At 43.9% G+C, this 20,289-nt stretch overlaps 1 long non-coding RNA gene across 1 annotated transcript in view; it reads left to right on the top strand.

Moving 5' to 3' along the window:
• The window catches only part of LOC114226002 (uncharacterized), a 43,548-nt gene that overhangs the window by 1,532 nt on the left and 21,727 nt on the right, over positions 1–20,289 (top strand). The window contains exon 2 of the long non-coding RNA XR_003612659.2: positions 17,872–18,030. This is a non-coding gene — a long non-coding RNA (uncharacterized LOC114226002). The remainder of the gene's footprint in view (positions 1–17,871; positions 18,031–20,289) is intronic.

The raw sequence follows: 20,289 nt of genomic DNA on the forward strand, positions 1-20,289 counted from the left end.
AAGCAAATCACTTACCCTCTGGGAAAGCTACGGAAACACTACCAGCTGCCACTCTCAATCTAGACCAGCGTTGTCTTGTCAGGACTACCTTACCAGGAGTGGACCACCCTGCCGCCCCCCCCCCAGACCAACAGCAAAGACGCTGCTACCCCCATTTAACCCCCAAGGGAAAATGAGAGAACCATGGCTAGAGTCACAATACCCTGCCGGTGATTCAATTATTGTTTCTGCCAACGTATATTTCGTGAGAACCGTCTCTGCAAGAGCAAGTGTCAGAGTCCCAGCAGAAAACAAAGGCACTTGGCCCCTAAGCATGGATTTGAAGATAAAGAGATGCTTCCCCCCCACCCCCCAACCCCAGGCACAAACTGCTGGCTTGAGGTTCACATGGCAATTTGCAGGGCCAGCTACTTGCTGATTTTTATTTTGATATGCAACTTGGAAGCTGGAGGCCTGGCAAGAATGCCCAAACATGGTTAATTTACTCCTTGAAAGCCCTCCTCTGTAGTCATTATCTACATTTGAGGCCATTCTCAGGTGGATAATCGGCAAAGCCTGAGACCGTGTGTGCCTCCTAACCACAGGGCACAGTGGAAAACACACTGAATTTTGAGTTAGGAGAACTACTTTCTAACTTTGAGGACTCTGTCAAATAAACTCACCAAGCTTCAATTTTCTTATCTACAAAAAATAAAGCCATCTTAATCCCTATCTATCACTCGGGACTGCTCAGAGTATCAGAATCATAGAGATAGAATAAGTACAATTGTAAAGGCCCCAGTTAGAAGTATTACGGGCAGGTGCATTGGAGACATGCGCATGGAGACATGTCCCAGCTTTGCAACCAAGTGGTCATGTGATTTTTGTCCTGGTCATCTCACCTTTCTGGGCATTGGTTTTTTGATATGTGAAATGAAAAGAGATCTTGCAGCCCTGATCGTTCCCTGCCCCCTTCAGGATGCCCACTTGAGCATGAGATGAGAGCAGCTCCAGGTGAGGCCACCCAGGATAGGGGTCGGAGCTGAATTGTGCAATTAAGCAGATGTTCCTCCTAGCTTCGAACCCGGATCTGGGTTGTAAACAAGCCAGCACTTCCTCCATGCCTCCAAAATACCCTCAACATTGGGGTGGGAATGTAGACAGAGGCTGTACCCTCATTCCCCCCTGCCCCAACGTGTTTGGTCTTGCTCTTGATGCTGTGCAGTATCATGAGGGAAATCAACATGCATGGGAATTTAATACTAGACTCACACCTGTATAAAAAAGACTTGAGCTTTTCATCAGACTGTAAACTGCCCTCCTCTGTCCTCTGCCCATCCTAGGCCATCCTGAGCTTGGGCTGGAGATAAAGCTAGGCAAAAACCACCCAGAGGTCTTGGGGTCCCACGTTTTTATCCAGATGGAGTCACATTTAAAATAGTTAACGAGGCGGGACCTGGGTGGCTCAGTTGTTAGCATCTGCCTTTGGCTCAGGTCATGATCCCTGGGTCCTGGGATCGAACCCCGCATCGGGCTCCCCGCTCCGCGGGAGGCCTGCTTCTCCCTCTCCCACTCCCCCTGCTTGTGTTCCCTCTCTTGCTGTGTCTCTCTCTGTCAAATAAATAAATAAAATCTTTAAAATAAATAAATAATCTTTTAAAAAATAAAATAAAATAATGAACAAGGACAGCCATGAGGAGAGGGGGAAAAATCCCAGAAGCCTAACTGAACTTCTTTTTGTCCTCTTTCTCCCCTCATTAGCTTCCCAAATACCAGGATCTATCTGCTCACCCTCCCCACCCGCACCCCCCAGGCCTACCCAACTCCTATTCCTCCTCCAGGTTCCAAAGGCCTCCCTCTGCACCCAGCCTAGGTTACAGGCCCTCACACTAAGGTTCTAAGTTCCCTGTGCTCTTTGATGCTTCCTCTCTGGTCATATTAGCTATTGAACTTCATTTTCCTCTCAAACCACAAGCAGCAGGAGGCTAACAACGGGCTTGTCTTGCTTATGTCTGTGTTCCCGGTGCCCAGCATAATCCTGGCACAGAGTGAGCGATGCTCACAGAATGCATGTGTATGAATGAAGGGGAGGGATGACCCCCCTTTGCCTTGTGGTAAGGGTTTAGGGCAGTTAAGGCACCAAGGCAGCTGAACGTTAGACCTTTTCTTACCACCATCTCTCCCCACTCACCACTTCTTTCTCCCAAAGTTGGCTTCTCTGAGTCACAACCAGACCTCGGAGCCACTGGAACAGAAAAGGGACCCCCCCCAACACTTGGGAGCGGTAAATTTGCACATCACTTTAGCCAAATAACTATTATTCACCTCACCAGCCAGGGTAAGATAGAAATACCCTCCTGCCCCAAAGAAATAACACTTTCTTCTGCTGTTGCCAAAAATTCCTTTAGTTAAGGCAAAGTCTGGAATAATTGATGGGGTTGAAAATCGGATGCATCGAGAACATAGAACAAGTAACTTAGATTCACGCTCTAGAATAAATTAAATTCAAAGAGGAGGTTCTGGAAATAGGAGTAACTTACTTTTGCATAGCAGCATTTTACATTTATTTGCATAATATAACAACCTTATCTATCAAATGTCATCTCTCAGCAACTGGTTGAAGTGGGCCAAAGTGGGCATTACTGACACCCCTATTTCACAGATTTTGAGAATGAAGTCTCAAAAAGGAAGGTTACATCACTGGCCCAAAGTCACGCAGTTTGTGAGAGCTAGATTCAAACCCAGGCTCTCTGACGTTTTCTGCTGTGTCTGATTTCCCTGAGGCCGACAGAAGAGCTGGTGTTTCAAGTCCCAGGTTGAGTAAGGCAGTGAGAACCAGCACAGACAGGGGAAGACAGAATTGCTCAGGTCCTCAGCCCTCCCTCTGCCAGGCCCTGCTTCAGCCCTCCGGCAACCAACACCGTCCTCCCCAGGTGCCTAGCAGAGATGTGGTGCTCATTTGCCTTACTCCCCCACCTCAGGCCCATGATTGGGCCACAGGGAGAGTTACGTTACAGAGTTCCCAAGTCAAATCCTCTTTGCTGTACTTTTCTAGAAAAATGTAATGAGGGATTTTGTTTCGAATTTTCAAATGGGGGATTTTGCTTCAAAACCCATGAAGGAGCATAGGTTTTAAGAGGCTGCCCTCAACTTCTGGTTCCCCTGATTACCTAAGGGTCTTGCCTTGATCTCTCTGCAACTCAACTTCTTGAACTTTTATGACCAGAAAGTATTTAGACCTTTCTCACAAAGCCTGTGTAGCAAAAATGTAGAAAAGTTTATTATCATTATGTAGACACAAGAACAAAATCTCCTGACCAGACCGTTTGCTGAGGGTCACTGGGAAATTATCTCCTTCTCTATGAATCTAGAATCAGACTCCCCTTCCAGGGTTTGGACTGCAGGGGAGGAGCTAAAGCTGGAGATTCTTTGAAAACCCCTGAAAAATTAAAGATCTTTTTGGCTTTATTCAATGATTCACGAATCAAGCAGCATCCCATCTAGCAGAAAGAAGCTCCAAAGAGCTGCACGAAATAAAGAACATACAGGCAGAAGGGGGCAGGAAGAGGAAATGATTTATAAAAGCAAAGAATGGATTACTTGGTGACAAGGTCTCCTTTCTTTAGGGGACAGCAGGGGTCTATCAGGCAGATTACCTTACAAGGGCTGACCAGATTATTCCAGATTGACTGGTTTATGAGTCCATTCCTGGGGGAGACCGAAATATGAATATTAAGTCTAAGTTGGGTGGCATGGGGCTTAGCACAAGTGACTCCATTTGGGGCCTGTTGTCTTTTTTTAACAGTACTTACCTCCTTTTCTAAATTACAAGTAGGTCTTTGGACCTATCCCCCTGTCTTGCATTTAATAGATCATAGGCTACTGAGTTGAAAAGAATGGCTGGGGGCAGGGGGTGGAATGATTTCGAATTACTGCTCTAGGAAGACCGAATTTCCCATCCAAGTGGCCACAACAAAGGATGCTAGAAAGATAGTGGAGGGTCCTGTCAGCACCAGGTGAGTGAGCCTAGCCAAGAACAGTGAGTCCTTCCGTTGTAACATACTTTTATATATGATGCAGTCATTGCTGACCACCCGATGATAGGGATAATAGGGTACAAGTGTCTGGAGAGGATCCAGCCACTACCTGCAAGGAACTTGAAGAAAGTGAAGACAGATAAACAAAAATAGCCTAATATGTGAACATGGTGTGAAATTAAGCCAGGAAGCCATTAGACTGAAGTGGCTCTAACACTTGGGTGGCTTCTGTGAGCAAACCAAACCCTAAGCCTGTAAATGCTTCAAGTTTAAGAAATCAAAACCTAAGGATAGCCCATCACAAATAGCCAACTAGGCTTTTAGGCTGTAGCCAATCAAATAGTTACTTTTTTTTTTTTTTTTTTTTGCTTCTGCACCTTCTCTACATAAGTATTTTCCCCAGCTCCTGTCAGAGAAGCATTCCTAACCACTTATGGGTTGGCACTGCCCAATTTGAATTAATTTTTGCTCAAATAAACTTAAAATTTGTCATATGCCCCCAGTTTATCTTTTAACAGAAAAAGCTGTGCTTTGGGGGAAAAAAAAAAGATCAGTGGGTTTGGGGAAGGTGAACTGGGGAAGACTGTGGAGAACAAACCCTTTTGAAGATTTTATTTATTTGAGAGAGAGAGAGAGAACATTAAGGGGGTGGGGAGAGGGGAGGGAGAAGCAGGCTCCCCACTGAGCAGGGAGCCTGATGCGGGGCTCCATCCCAGGACCCCGGGATCATGACCTGAGCCGAAGGCAGAGGCTTAACCGACGGAGTGCCCCAAGAACAAACCCTTTTGAGCAGTGGTACCAAGTGTGTGTATTTGAACGTGTGAGGATGTGCAGGAGGGAGAAGACTGCAACTGATGTGTCTAAGAGGAGCAGGAAGTTCTTTTATGCATCTGAGGAAAATGAGAGAAGACTTCAAGGGAAGACAGTGGCAGCAAGTAGGGTGTGGGTGCAAATAGGCAGGGTGGTGCCGCAGGAGGAGGCTGGGAAAGCAGGGGCCAAGGTGTGGGGAGAGCAAGACCTGGAGTGGAGCACCTCATCTTATTCATGTCAGGATGGTGGTGCGGGGTGATTTGCGGATGCCCTGCAGCCAGGGAGGCCTGAAGAGTGTCCTTCCATGCCCCGTTCCACCAGGACCACGGCACATGCTCCAAACCATCACTCCATGAGGCCCCTGTTTCCTGCCATGGGATCTGTCCCAGGGCACTCCGGATCCTATTTCTCTCTGCCTGCCATCCCAAAATCCAGCCCACTGGAAATTCTATGTGGTGTCATCAGCTGAATTAACACCTGTTATAAAGATCATTCCCACCAGACCCAACACTGCAAGCTTTTAATGAGGCCCTGGATGAAGGAATACATTTTCTCAGAACCCTTAAACAAATTACATTAAATCCTCCACACCAAATAAATTATTGAAACGGTGATTAGCGTTCGGATCATACCAACAAAACTACTCAGGGGCAAACACATTCTCATTTGGGGTTTGACACAACACCCGTCTTACAAAATATCCCAACCACCTAAGCTGAGAGCAAAGTGAAAAATCCATTCTCTTGCCATGGTTATTTAAACAAGAACTTCAGTGCTAAATTAGCAGTGGATTTTTTTCGTATGAATTTTCTTTGCATTCTAACATTATGTAAATGAAAAACCCAACGAAGTGCAAATTAAGACTATTCTTAATTCTAAAAGGCCTGCTAGTCTGTGATCATGACGCCATGGAATACTTCTCAGTCTGCCAAGCATGGTGTGTGGTTTCTTACCCCCCTCCCCCCTCCCCCACCTGCTTTAGTTGCCTGCCAGCAGGGGGGCACCTACTGTGTCCCCTTCTTCCTGCCCACTAAAGTCGGATCTGACCCTCCACCTCCCTTCCTCCTCGTGATTTCATCTTGGCGGGATCATTTGATCACATAAAGGGAACAAGAGGTTGACATGCGCCTAACCTGCTTCCGGGAACAGTGCGGAGGGACTTAAGACAGTTTGGACACTCAGGAGCCAGCTCAGCTGGGTTTGTATCCCAACTAGATCATGTCGGGCACCTTCTCAAAACCTACTTTTCTTTGCTTGTCAATGAATTGCCTACTTCTGCAGGTTTAAAGGATTGAATGAGATTATACATGTCGAGGGTTGGGCTCCAACCCTGAACATAAGACTTGATCACTCAATGAGACCTATTGTTATTTGTGAAGAGTTCAGGGCAGATGTTGTTGCCAAATGAATTTGCGCAGCATTCAGCAATTGTCAGTTTGTTATTCAGGTTTATATGTGTCCCTTTGACCTCATTGCCAGGTGACACGATGCTATAAAAGCAAGTCTCAGATCAGGCTCTGTCACATGCACACACGTTTCTTAGCAAACACACACAGAGGCGGTCAGGACAGGCCCTGCTCTCGAAGCCTCTCTCTCACACCCAGGGCCCTTGCAGGAACACCAGGACCCCGGGAAAATGCAGCAAGGTTCTGAGGCCGGTTGAGTCTACCAAACTCTTGGGCACATCAGGCAACAGAGTTTCCCGTTCGGGAGAGGGACAGAAGACCAGATGAACACCACCCTTGAGCACAACTCTGGGTTGGAGTTAGCATGCCATTTATATGCTGGATTCTTCTTATAGCTTGTCCATGCAAGCCCATTCCAGCCAACTACCTTTCCAAAACAGCACTGATTTCACCGGTGGAAAACTATTTCTAATATCCCTATGCTAATTCATGCATCATCGGATTTGGATTTAAATAAAGATGTTGCAGGTTCACGGGGGAGGGAGCCACCTCTGCGGCCAGCCATGGATTCGTGACCAGGGTGCTTCAAATGGCTGATTACACTTAGAGCATGGATTCCTGATTGGGACCCTTCAAATGTAAACTATATGCCCCCACCGTAGATTGAAGTTAATTTACACACATGTACATGACACTGTTTATATGAAAGTCTCTAAAAGTCAGTTAGGACAGTATAGCAACTATGAATAAGGAAAAGCTTCCAGTATTAATGGAACAGGAGAGGAATGTAAACAATTGTGATTTTATAATAAGAAATGCATATTCGGTCTTTGTCCCATTTCTGGCACAGAGTTCCTATACCTTTGGAATTTCCTAAGTGATAGGAGTCATAAAGGTGTCCTTTATTATTCATAATAAACCCTGTTCAAACACCTCAGAGTGTATGTTAATGAGACGACTTTTGGAAAGCCCCTAGGTCACCTAAGGACAGGGCTGGTTGCCAGGGGAACCAACCAAAGTCGGAGAATTGGAACTTTCAGTCCCACCCATTGTGAGGCTGGAGGTTAAATCATCGCCAATGGCTAATGATGTCATCAATCGTGCCTATGGATGAAGCCTCCATAAAAACCCAAAAGGTTGGGGTTCGGGCACCTTCTCGGCTGGTGAACATGTGAAGATGTGGAAACCCCAGGAGAAAATAGGGAAGCTCCACCACCCCCATACTTGACCCTATGCTTTCTCTTCCGTCTGGCTGTTCCTGAATTATATCCTTTTATAATAAACCAGTAACCTAGCAAGTAAAATGGTTCCGTGAATGCCGTGAGCCAATTAGTCAATGGGATTAATTTGTGCAGCCAATTAATCAGACCTGAGGAGGGGGCCGTAGGAACCTCCAACATACAGCCAGTTGGTCAGACTCACGGGTGACAAACTAGACTTGCAGTTTGCATCTGAAGTTGGGGGTTGAGGCCATCTGAACCCTTCACCTGGGGGATCTGATGCTATCTCTCGATAGATAGTGTCAGAACTGAAGAAACTATTTAACCAGCTGACATTACAGAATTGCTCCACGCGTGGAAACCCCACATATCTGGTGTCAGAAGTAATGGAGGGTATAGCGTGAACAAAACACCTCAAGAGTGTGTTTCTCCCTTAGAACTCTAGATCTTTCTTCGGTGGGTTTGTTCATGCCCGTCATTTATTAAAGATACTTCAGCCTAGACAGTGAAATACTACCTATTAGTTTGGGCAGCACCCGAGGGCAGTCATTTGCCCTAATCAGGAATTCATGCCTAAGGGGGGGTCAGCTAGCATGCTAATCAGCCCCCACCAGGAGGTGGCCATTACAAGTGTTTGGGTTATTCTATCTCAATCAATACCAGCAATTTTTTTTTTTTTTACTAATTTAGCATAACAAATGTTAAAAATGGATTTTCATTAGTGGCCTATTAATTAGCTTAATGAATATCAAAAATAGGCTCTCGTTAGTGAATTCAGAAGTATTCAAGACATAGGGCTTGTCACAAATATTTTATAGACACACCTGTCCACTGCAGGAACAGGTAAACAGGTGCAGGGATGTACCAAGTCCTTTAGCCGCAGAGACGGCAACAGACTCTTGTTCTCTACATCTTTGTGTGCACTTGGGTCTGAGGATTCTGGTTGCCTCTTAGCAACCATAAGTTTAACTTAATGTTGCCTCTGGGATGTTGTATCTGCACTTAGTAAAGCACATTTGAGTCAAGTTTGATAAGATGACCTAAAAAAGAGGTGAGACTTAACCTGCCCTGTTTCTAATAAATGACTAATGAATGTCTGCACGTGTGGCAGAATCTGCCATATGATTTGCTGTCATTAAAATCTGGCAAAGGAGGTTACTGGCAGTGTTTTAGTTTGCCCAGGGCTGCCTTGACAAAATGCCACGGGGAGGGGGGGAGGGGGGCGGGGCGGGGCGCTGAAACAACAGAAATGTATTTTCTCACAGATCTGGAGACCAGAAGTCCAAGATCAAGGTGTCAGCAGGGTTGGTTTCTTCTGAGGCCTCTCTCCTTGGCTTGCAGATGACTGCCTTCTCCCTGCATCCTCACATGGTCATCCTTCTGTGCGTGCCTACCCCTGGGGTTTCTTCCTCTTCTTACAAGGACACCAGTCATAATGGATTAGGGCTCACCCTAAAGGCCTCATTTTAATTTAATTATCTCTTTAAAGACCTTATATCCAAATATGGTTACATTCCCAAGGAACCAGGGGCAGGGACTTTTAACATATAAATTTGCCAGTGGTCCCAGTCCAGCCCATAAGTGAACAACTAACCTGTGTACCTGCTCTAACTTGGCAGCCACCCTTATCTATTAAAAGAAACTGATGATGAGGCATAACCAAATTGAGGTCAATTTTGACACGTGGTTATAGAGTGGTCAGAAAACTAAGGTGAGGTTAGGAGCAGTGAGTCACACAAGGTTCTTAGGATCAGTGCATGAGTCATGAAAAAATTTCAGCTGCAGGCCACAGGGACCCAGAATGATGGCCTTAGACAGACAGTTGATTTCTCACATTAGATGGTGTGTCGGCCTTGCTCTGCAAAGCTGTCAGGAGTTCAGGCTCCTTCTCTCTGGTTGCTCTGCCATCCTCGGGTGCCTCCTTTGCGTGGTTTACGATGGCTTACAGGCCCATGCTCGTTCCAGACCGTGGGAAGGAGAAAGGGCACAAAGCCAAAATGCACACATCAGTTCTGCTCACATCCCCATGGCCAGAACTTCGTCAGATAGCCACACCCACCTGCAAGGGGTGCCAGGACGTAGAGGCACTGTTCTGAGCATCTGTATGCCCACCTACAAATCGGAGGTTCTCTTCTCCTCGGGAAAACCATACTGGGAAATAACCAAGAATCCTCTCCAAAATTAGAGAGAGTAGTACTGGAGAGAACAGGGCTGAGAATCCACAGCTAGTCTTCAGTACCGGTGCTCTGGTTCTAAAAACGTTGAAATACTTGCATATCCACTGGTAAAGAGTCACTACTCTAGGTCCTGAGGACCACCCCCAACCTTCACTGTCCCAGTCACCCTGTCTCTCCCCCAGGACACCATGGATTTCCTCTAGGATCCAGTAAATAAATGATTAATTAATGTCTGGTCCACCAGGGGCCCTCCAGACCCTGATCCTGTCCAATGAGGCCAATGTCCCTTCTGATAAGTCACTGCCCTGTTTTATTGATTTTGAAGTATTTCCAATATAACCGGTGGGAGCAATGTCTAGAAATAATATTTTATGAAAAAGTTAAAGAACTAGGGGTATTTAACCTGAAATGGAGATTTGGCAGGGGGAACAGCTCAACCATCATCTTTAAACATTTATAATAGGACACCTGGGTGGCTCAGTTGGTTAAGCAACTGCCTTCGGCTCGGGTCATGATCTTGGGGTCCTGGGATCGAGCCCCGCATCGGGCTCCTTGCCAGCAGGGAGCCTCCTTCTCCCTCTGCCTCTGCCTGCTTGTGCTCTCTGTCAAAAAAAAAAAAAAAATCTTTACAAAAAAAATAAAAATAAACATTTATAATAATAATAATAATCACTACCTTTAAATTTTCTTTAAAGTGTCAATTAGGAGCCAAGACCTGAATTTGACTCAGTGCTTTATACATACTCTCTCAGATTCTCAAAGCAATCCTGTACAGTGGAAATTATTTTCCCTTCACTGATAAAGGCACTGAAGATCAGAGACATAGAGTTACTTGTAGAAGACATAAAACCAGAGTCAAGGGGCACCTGGGTGGCTCAGTCAATTAAGCATCTGTCTTTGGTCCAGGTCATGATCTCAGGGTCCTGGGATGGAGTCCCAGTCGGGCTCCTTGCTCAGCGGGGAGTCTCCTTCTCCCTCTGCCTCTCCCCCTGCTGGTGCTCCTTCTCTCTCTCTCTCATGCTCTCTTTCTCAAATAAATAAACAAAAATCCTAAAAAAAAAAACCAGAGTCAACATTCAAACTCCTGGATGTCTGGTTCCAAAGTGGGAACTTTCTCTCCAGTGTCATGCTGCCTACTCTGTGGAACAGGAAGCAGACATATTCACATGCCTTTATAGAGCAAGACTAAGACATTACAGGAGAGCCAAGAAAGTTAAGTTCAAATTTAAGAAGAACTTCTAACCATCGAGCTATTCAAAAATGAAATGTATTGATGAGCTGATAGTAAATTTTATGAAGAAACATAAAGGACCTAGAATAGCCAAAGCAATCTTGAAAAAGAACAAATTTGAAGGACTTATACCACATGATTTCAAGACTTACTGTACAGCTCTGGTAATTAAGACAGTGTGGTATTGGCATAAACAGATTGGAAAAAACAGAGAATCGAGAAATAGGATCACACATACAAAGTCAAATGCCTTTTGACAAAGGCACCAGTGAAATTCAGTGGAGAAAAGGAAGTCATCTTCTAAGTGTACTTGTAATTGATATTTATATGGAATCAATGAACCTCAGCCCCCACTTCACATCATATACAAAGATTAATTTGAGATGGATCATAAACCTAAATGTAAAGGCCAAACCATAAACTTTCTAGAAGGAAACACAGGAGAACATATTTGCAAAATTGGCATGGACAAAGATTTCTTTGGATACAAAAAAATACGTAACAATAAAAGAAAAAATGATTTAATGTATTTTATTAAAATTAAACTTTCTGATTATTAAAATACATTGTTAGTAGAAATGAATAGGGAAGCCACAGACTGGGAGAAATATACATCTCTGACACAGGACTCAAAAGCAGAATAAAGAACTCCTACAAATCTATACTAAAAAGATGAACAGTGTTTTTATTTATTTTTATTTTTTACAAACAATATATATTTTTATTTAAATTCAATTAATTAACATATAGTGTATTATTGGTTTCAGAGATAGAGTTCGGTGATTCATCAGTCTTATATAACATCCAGTGCTCATTACATCCCCTGCCCTCCTTCATGCCCATCACCCAGATATCCCATCCCCCACCCCTCTCCCCTCCAGCAATCCTCAGTTTGTTTCCTAAGATTAAGAGTCTCTTATGATTTGTCTCCCTCTCTGATTTCGTCTTGTACAAACAATATTTTTAAACGGGCAAAGGACTTGGAGAAACACTTCATAAAAGAGAATGCATGGCCAATAAGCACATAAAAAAAGTGCTCAGCCTTGTTGGTCAACAGGGAAGTGCAAATTAAAACCACAATGGGATAGCACCACACACCCATTAGTAAGGTTAAAATTTTTCAGTTCTAACAACACCAAATGTTGGAGAGACTATAGAGCAACTGGATTTCTTCTACATTGCTAGTAAAGGTATAAAATGGCACAGGTAATTTGGAAAACTGGCATTTTCTTATAAAGAGTCACCTATTTTCTGATCCAGGAATTCCAAAACAAATGAAATCTTATGTCTACAAAAATAATAGAGGAATGTTCATTGTGACTTTCTTTCTAATAGCCAGAATTTGGAAACGATGCCAGTGTTCATCCATAGGAGAATGAATACATAAATGGAGGTAAATCCATACAGTGGGATATTGCCCAGCAACAAAAAGGAACAGACTATTAATACATACAGCAACATAGATGAATCTCAAAAATATTATGTTATGTGAAAAAAGCCACCAGAGTACACCCACTGAATAATTCCATTTACGTGAAGTCCAGGAATAGGCAAAATGAATCTGTGGAAATAGAAATCAGAATTGTGTCTTCCTGTGGGAGGAGGGAGGCAGGATGATTAAGTGGAAAGGATCCTGGGGAAATTTTCTGTGTGATGGCAATTTTCTGCAGTTTGATTAGGCCATCGGATACACGAGGTATATTTGTCAAAAAGCATCAAACTGTACAATAAGGTCTGTGCATTTTACTGTGTGTAATTATACTTCAATTAAAAAATAAATTTAAATAAATAAAAGGATCAAATTAGTTGCCTCTCCCAATATTGTGCTCCTTGGCACTGGAAGTATCCAAGCTACATTAAATGCTTGTCAGAAATATTGTGAACGGTTCAGATTTGAGAGTTCAGATTAAGTCATTAACAAAACATAAAAGATTTGAAGACCCTGATGTACATGATATTGAATTAATCGGATATTTCAGAAAAAAACGGTATCTGTCTCCATCTTCCACTTTTAGGGCACTCAACAAGAGTCAGGAAATTTATGTTACTAAACACTTGAAAACATCTTTAAATGTTTGTGTGACGTGTTCTTTTCTGAAATTCTTCCCATATCTGGCCATATCTCTACTTCCCTCCTGACACCCAAGCCTTTAGCCATTCTATGTTCCTGTATCTTAGAACATGCAGCGTTTGCACATTTCCTTTGTTAAACAACCTCCCCTCCTCCACTTCTCATCAACTTCTGCCCGGTCTCTGAAGATTCTTCACAGGAGTCAATGCACCAGTAAAACTTCACCCAAATGCTATTCCCTGCCCTTTGAATTCTGTGCGTGTTTTAAGGCTTGCCTGCAGCATAGCATTCACCCTAGGCTAGAGGTTGCCAAGGTTCCTTCCAGCTCAAAGATTCTAGCTCTTTGAACATGTTGTTCCAGACTTGAAGAGTGAAGAGAAACAGTAGCCATCAGCAATAACATCTTCATCAGGCTCTACAGGAGGGTGACTGAATGAAAGAATGGGACCTGGGGGGATCTGCAGTTGATCCTTGAACAACACGGGGTTTCGGGGCGCCGACACCCGGTGCAGCCAAAAATCCACGTATTACTTTCGCCTCCCCCAAAACTTAACTACTAATAGCCTACTGTTGACTGATAATAACGACAGTCGATTAGCACATACTTTGTATATGTATTCAGTACTGTGTTCTCACAGTAAAGCAAGCTAGAGAAAAGAAAATGTTAAGACAGTCATAAGGAAAATACATGTACAGCACTGTATGGTATTAAAAAAAAACCCCACGCGTAAAAGGACGTGTGCTATTCAAACCCATGTTCAAGAGACAACTGTATGTTGCTTCAAATTAGGTCAGAAGCTACAATGTCAGCTAATTAGTAAAAGACAGCTGAGACTGTGGGACTTGATTGGAGCTGGAGACTTGCAGCTTTGGGGCTGGGTAGGAAGGGACTAAGCTCTGCGGCTGCCTGAGAACAGATCTGTGTGTGTGCACTGGCCATGGGGGTTTGGAAGGAAAGGATTAAAAAAAAAAAAAAAAAAACAACTCTAGGCTAAATACAGAAACTAATATTTATGGAGTACTTTCTCTGGTGCCAGAGACTCTATACTAAACACCATGTATCCATTAATCTTATTTAATCCTCATTTTAACTCTCTGCAGAGAGATTAAGTGGTGTGCCCAAGATTTTACCACTAGTAAGTGATAGAACAGGGTCTCATTTCCGGTTCCGTTTGACTCCAAACTCCTGAACCAGGCCAACATGTTGACACTTTGTCTCACCTGACAGCTTTTACTGTGCCCCGTAAAAGAATTGCCCATATCATTTTATGCTGTCTCTTGGTTCCAAGAACCTCAACCAGCCCAAACTGACAGCTTCCTTTCCCATGATTTTTTAGGTTATCTGAGAAGAAGCATCAACAGCGTTCCCCAGTAACCTGGTCCAGGGTCTCTAATGTCTTTAGCCAGGGTACTCTTCTCTGTATTTAATCTGAGACCTCCCTTCTCTTGTTTTATCATTAGTAGATGAGCTTAGGGCTCCATTTATACTTATAATTTCAGTGGAAGGAGGAAGATGCAGAAACTACTGCAGTCTAAATATTCTGGGACATCTAGGGGCGCCTGGGTGGCTCACTCTGTTAAGTGACGGACTCTCAGTTTCAGCTCAGGTCATGATCTCAGGGTCCTGGGATGGAGGCCCCCTTCTCCCCTGTGCTCCATGCTCTTGCAGAGTCTGCTTGAGATTCTTCCCCCCTCCCTCTTCCTTCCCCCCTGCCCCTCCTCCCACTCGTGTGCTCACGCATGCACGTTTTCTCTCTCTCTAATAAATAAATAAAATCTTTAAATATTCTGGGGCATCCGAATCTTGTCAAGTTTCCATCACAGTGTGGTCTAGAACCATATAAAGGAGGCTGATGAAAGGACACAATGAGTCAAAAAGAAAATGTGCATTAAGGAGATTGGGAATTGGGTTCATTCTCATTAAGGTATAAGTGTAGTAGACCACAGGGTGTATTGTTACATGAAGCTATAGTCTTGCCAAGGAAAATGGAAGGAACTAAGCTACGGGACATGGGAATCATAGCAATGTTATGGTGAAGTTTTGCAATAGTCTTCTTCCCTTGGTCACTTTGTCTAAATAAACTAAAACCATGCCAAATATATTCAGCACCTGCTGGGAACTCATTTCTTCATCTTCTCTTCTTCCTTCTCTGTAGTGCATGTCATTGTATTACGGGGAAATCCTTGCTTTCAAAAACAGTGCTGTGAGAACCCAGAATACAGGTCCTCCTTGCTCAAGAGCTTGACCTCAGTCCTCAGAGTTGCCACCCAAAATGACTCAGACCAGTGAGTGGGTGAGTGGGAGGTTTTAAAGCTGCACTCCAAGAGCTAGTACCAGGGGGAGCACACAATGAGACTACATCACTAACTTAGCAACAGTTTGTCAGTTCTTTCTTTTAATCTCCCCAATTTCTTCAACCAGATGTAAGAAATGAGACTCAGAACAAGTACATTTTTATAGAGACAAGAGCAGAGGGAAACAACCAACGCATAGAGTGTTAACCAAGACAAGGCTGAGGAAAACATAGGGGTACCTCCGGCGGTCAAGGTGAGCTGGATCAGAACACCTAAGCGAACGAGAAAAGGATCGGCCATTTGTGTGCAACACCCGCCCCAAACGATTTTTTTTTAATTTTTTTAAAATTTTATTTTATTATGTTATGTTAATCACCATACACTACATCATTAGTTTTTGATGTAGTGTTCCATGGTTCATTATTTGCATGTAACGCCCAGTGCTCCATTCAGTACATGCCCTCGTTAATACCCATCACCAGAGTAACCCATCCCCCCACACCCCTCCCTTCTAGAACCCTCAGTTTGTTTCTCAGAGTCCATCATCTCTCATGGATCAACTCCCCCTCTGATATCCCCCCCTTCATTTTTCCCTTCCTGCTATCTTCTTTTTTTTTTAACATATAATGTATTATTTGTTTCAGAGGTACAGATCTGTGATTCAACAGTCTTACACAATTCACAGCGCTCACCATAGTACATACCCTCCCCAATTCTATCACCCAGCCACCCCATCCCTCCCACCCCCCACCACTCCAGCAACCCTCAGTTTGTTTCCTGAGATTAAGAATTCCTCATATCGGGGCACCTGGGTGGCTCAGTCGGTTAAGTGTCTGCCTTCGGCTCAGGTCATGATCCCAGGGTCCTGGGATCAAGCCCCGCATCAGGCTCCCTGCTCGGCAGGAAGCTGCTTCTCCCTCTCCCACTCCCCCTGCTTGTGCTACCTCTCTCGCTGTGTCTCTCTCTGTTAAAAAAGAAAAAAAAGAATTCTTCATATCAGTGAGGTCATATGATACATGTCTTTCTCTGATTGACTTATTTCACTTAGCATAATACCTTCTAGTTCCATCCACATCGTTGCAAATGGCAAGATTTTGGGGTTTTTTGATGGCTGCATAATAATCCATTGTATATAATACCACATCTTCTTTATCCATTCATCTTTTTATGGACATCTTGGCTCTTTCCGCAGTTTGGCTATTGTGGACATTGCTGCTATAAACATTGGGGTGCACATACCCCTTCAGATCACTACATTTGTATCATTGGGGTAGTGCAATTGCTGGGTCATAGGGTAGCTCTATTTTCAACTTTTTGAGGAACCTCCGTACTGTTTTCCAGAGTGGTTGCACGAGCTTGCATTCTCACCAACAGTGTAGGAGGGTTCCCCTTTCTCTGCATCCCCACCAACATCTGTCGTTTCCTGACTTGTTAATTCTAGCCATTCTGACTGGTGTGAGGTGATATCTCACTGAGGTTTCGATTTGGATTTCCCTGATGCCGAGCGATGTTGAGCAACTTTTCATGTGTCTGTTGGCTGTTTGGAGGTCTTCTTTGGAAAAATGTCTGTTCATGTCTTTTGCCCATTTCTTGATTGGATTATTTGTTCTTTGGGTGTTGAGTTTGATAAGTTCTTTATAGATTTTGGATACTAGCCCTTTCTAAGGAAGGAGAAAGAAAGGAAACTGAACCAGGCCAACATGTTGACACTTTGTCTCATCTGACAGCTTAAATAAATATGCCAGTTCTAGCCTCTCCTTTTGTTGCCAATGCAACAACCACATGCACTTTGCACAAGTCTAGAAACAGAAGCCAGAGTTTCTGGCCATTGCTTAAACTTGTAACCTTTCCAAGCTTGCCCCAGGGCAGATATCTATTGAGCAGACAGGATGGTGAAATTTCCCAAGGAAGCCTTTGGCTAGAACAACAAACAGGGCCACCCGAGAAGTTGGTTCCAGGTATAAATGCCCTGCTAGCATTGAGCTGCGGGTGGGGAGGGGGGAGCCCCAGCACTCTGCACTGCTCTGGGAAGGCTGGATAAGGAAGAGCACAAAGGGGACCAAAGCTGTAGGCAGGTCCAACTTGGGCCAGAGGCCTTTTTGGATTTAAAGGACTGGAAGAGGGATAGAAAGGATTATAATAGTGAGACCACCCGATTACTTAGACTGGTTCAGGGATCTACACTTGGGCAGGCTTGGAAATTCGGTTTTCTCAAAGAACATGCACTGATTTGGGCCATTATCAATCTTCTGGGTGTTGTCCATTTGCCTTTCAGTCTCCACCCCTTCTTACCCTGTTCTGCGTTCTCGCAGGCTGGCAGCGTGAACCAATTCCACAGAATCCTCGATCCTCTGGCTTTGGTTCGACTTTGACCAATTGGAGGTCCTGGCAGGAGATCACTGTGTAGCAAAGGAAGGCAGATAAACTCCCTAGGTTATTTCTCCAGTGTTCCACCTTCAGGGTGGCTGTGGGTTAGCCATGTTGCTCTGTTGAAGGCCCAGCTTGTCTGGGCCACCCTCCTCCCTACAGGGCCCCTCCCTGGGTTCCAGAAACTGTTTTTTCTTGTCCCTTCAAGAGGACAAGAGGAGGCCTAAGAGTTTCCCCCTATTATTAATGCAGAACACTGCCCTCCCTATTCCTTGCAGATTTTCCACACCTTGTAAATCGCCACATATCAAACTCTCCTTAAAATATCTCATCTCATGTGCGACTCAGAACGCTTGTGAGATTCACTCAACCTGACATTCAATCAACATCCGTCAACTGACAGCATGGAAATTAAGATGAGAATAACTGTCCCTGAGGTAAGTTTATATGCTCCCTATGATTTATCCTCTAACTTTATTAGTTTGGATGGTTGCAAAGACAACTTTCAAAAGCTCTTAATTTTATCCTGTGTGTGATGCCTCAAATTTGAATAAGCTGCCTTCAGATGGATGGTTGTACTGGGTAATAATCTTGTTAAGCATGTGCTTGCTTTTTTTTAACTCAATTGTGTGAGAATGTAAAACTAAACTGTATTAGAACAGTAAGATATTGGGGCACCACCTGGGTGGCTCAGTTGTTAGGCGTTTGCCGTCAGCTTGCGTCATGATCCTGGGGTCCTGGGATCGAGCCCCACATCGGGGCTCCCTGCTCAGTGGGAAGCCTGCTTCTCCCTCTGCCTCTTCTCCCTCTTCTCAGTGTTCTGCCCCTCCCCCACTTGTGTGCACACGTCTCTTTCTCTCTCTCTCTCAAATTAAGTAAAATCTTAAAAAGAAAGGTATTAAGAATGACTAAATATTAATAGGCTCTAGTGCAGTGATTCAGAGAACAGATTTTTTTTTTGTAAAGATTTTTTATTTATTTATTAGCGATCGAGTGAGGGAGAAACAGCATGAGAGGGGAGAGAGTCAGAGGGAGAAGCAGGCTCCCCACTGAGCTGGGAGCCCGATGTGGGACTCGATCCCAGGACTCCGGGATCATGACCTGAGCCGAAGGCAGTCACTCAACCACCTGAGCCACCCAGGCGCCCAGAGAACAGATTTTAAAGGCAGGCATCTAGGGATTTGAATCTACCACCTATTGGCTGTGTGTCCTTTGGAAAGCTACTTAATTTCTCTTAGTCTTGTTTTCATTCATTAAATAGTCAAAATAACTGTACCTACTCCTTATGGTTGTTGTGAAGGGTAAATGAAATAATATACATAAAATATGGGTACAGGGAGCACTTAAAAATGGCAGATATTATTACCATTATTAAAATGTTGTTAAAATAATGATGTACTTGAAAGTAAGTTATCTCATCAGGTTTTTATGAAGGTTAAGTGAGCAAATATCTTTAACGTGCTTAGAACAGTTCCTGGCACATATCTAAAAGCTATATGAGTGTTAATTAATACTTAAATAATATTTAAGTGTAAACACCTAGGTATAATTTGATTCCTTTCTTTCTGCCTTTTAATTATTCTCTGTCTCCTCTCAAACTACTTTTGGATTTCTCTCCAGGCTTAAATAGAAAAGAACCTTCTAACTTTATCCTTAAGTTTCTCTTGGAGTCAGAAACCTTCCCGAGCACATGCATACTTGTTTCAAGTTCTGATTTTTAAGCCTCGGGTCAGTTTAGGGTCAAAAGTGATTTCAAGCAAGCTTTTTTGAATATTTAATTCCTCACACTCCTGAATGAGATTTTAGCTCTTTTCAACAGGGAAGGGGAAAGGGGGCGGGTTTGTTTCCTATGACTCCCTCCGGGGGTTTAATCTGCTGGTGCACCTAACAGAACTCAGAAAAACAATTTACTTGTAGATTTCTTACACAGGCTATTAAAGGATACAAATGAAGGGCCAGATGAAGAGATACATAGGCTAAGGTCTGGAAGCGTTCTGAGCACAGGAGTTTCTGTCTGGGCGGAGTATGGGATGTACATCCAGAACATTGATGAGTTCTTGAGCATCAACCCAGAAGCCCTCCAAACCCCATCCTTTTGGGTGTTTATGGAGGCTTCCTTACATAGGCAAGATTGATTAAATCATTAGCCATTGGTGATTCAACCTCCCACCCTTCTCCCCTCCCCCGGAGGTCAGGGGGTTGAGGCTGAAAGTTCCAAGCCTCTAATCACTATGGTTCCTTCTCCTGGCAACCAGCTCAAATCCTTAGAGGGTTTCCCAGCTCACCTCATTAACATAAACTCAGGTATGGTTTAAAGCTTGTTAGGAAGAAAAAAATACACCTTTGCCTCTCTTATGACTTACGAAATTCCAAGGGTATTAGGAGCTCTATATGCCAGAAACGAGGACGAAGACCAAATATATGTTTTTTGTTCTAAAGCACAATATTACATTTCTATAACCAAGAAGGCCAAGAGGTGACCTGAGTTCAAACCCAGCTGGATCCAGCAGGTTCAAATGACAACATAAGGACTGTGGTTTTCACCACCTCTTAGTTCTACAGGCAGCGAGTTCTGTTGGCTCCAGACAGATTTTCTCCAGGTGACAGCGAGGATGATCACTAGTTATTCCTGGTGTATATCATCCTTAGAGGTAAAGAGAAAAGAGAGAACCTTCTCTCCCTAGCATATCATTCAG

Source organism: Eumetopias jubatus, unplaced genomic scaffold, assembly GCF_037043125.1.
Source record: "Eumetopias jubatus isolate StellerSeaLion01/CBP00866 unplaced genomic scaffold, mEumJub1_p1.0 scaffold_13, whole genome shotgun sequence".
Taxonomy (NCBI): Eukaryota; Metazoa; Chordata; class Mammalia; order Carnivora; family Otariidae; genus Eumetopias; species Eumetopias jubatus.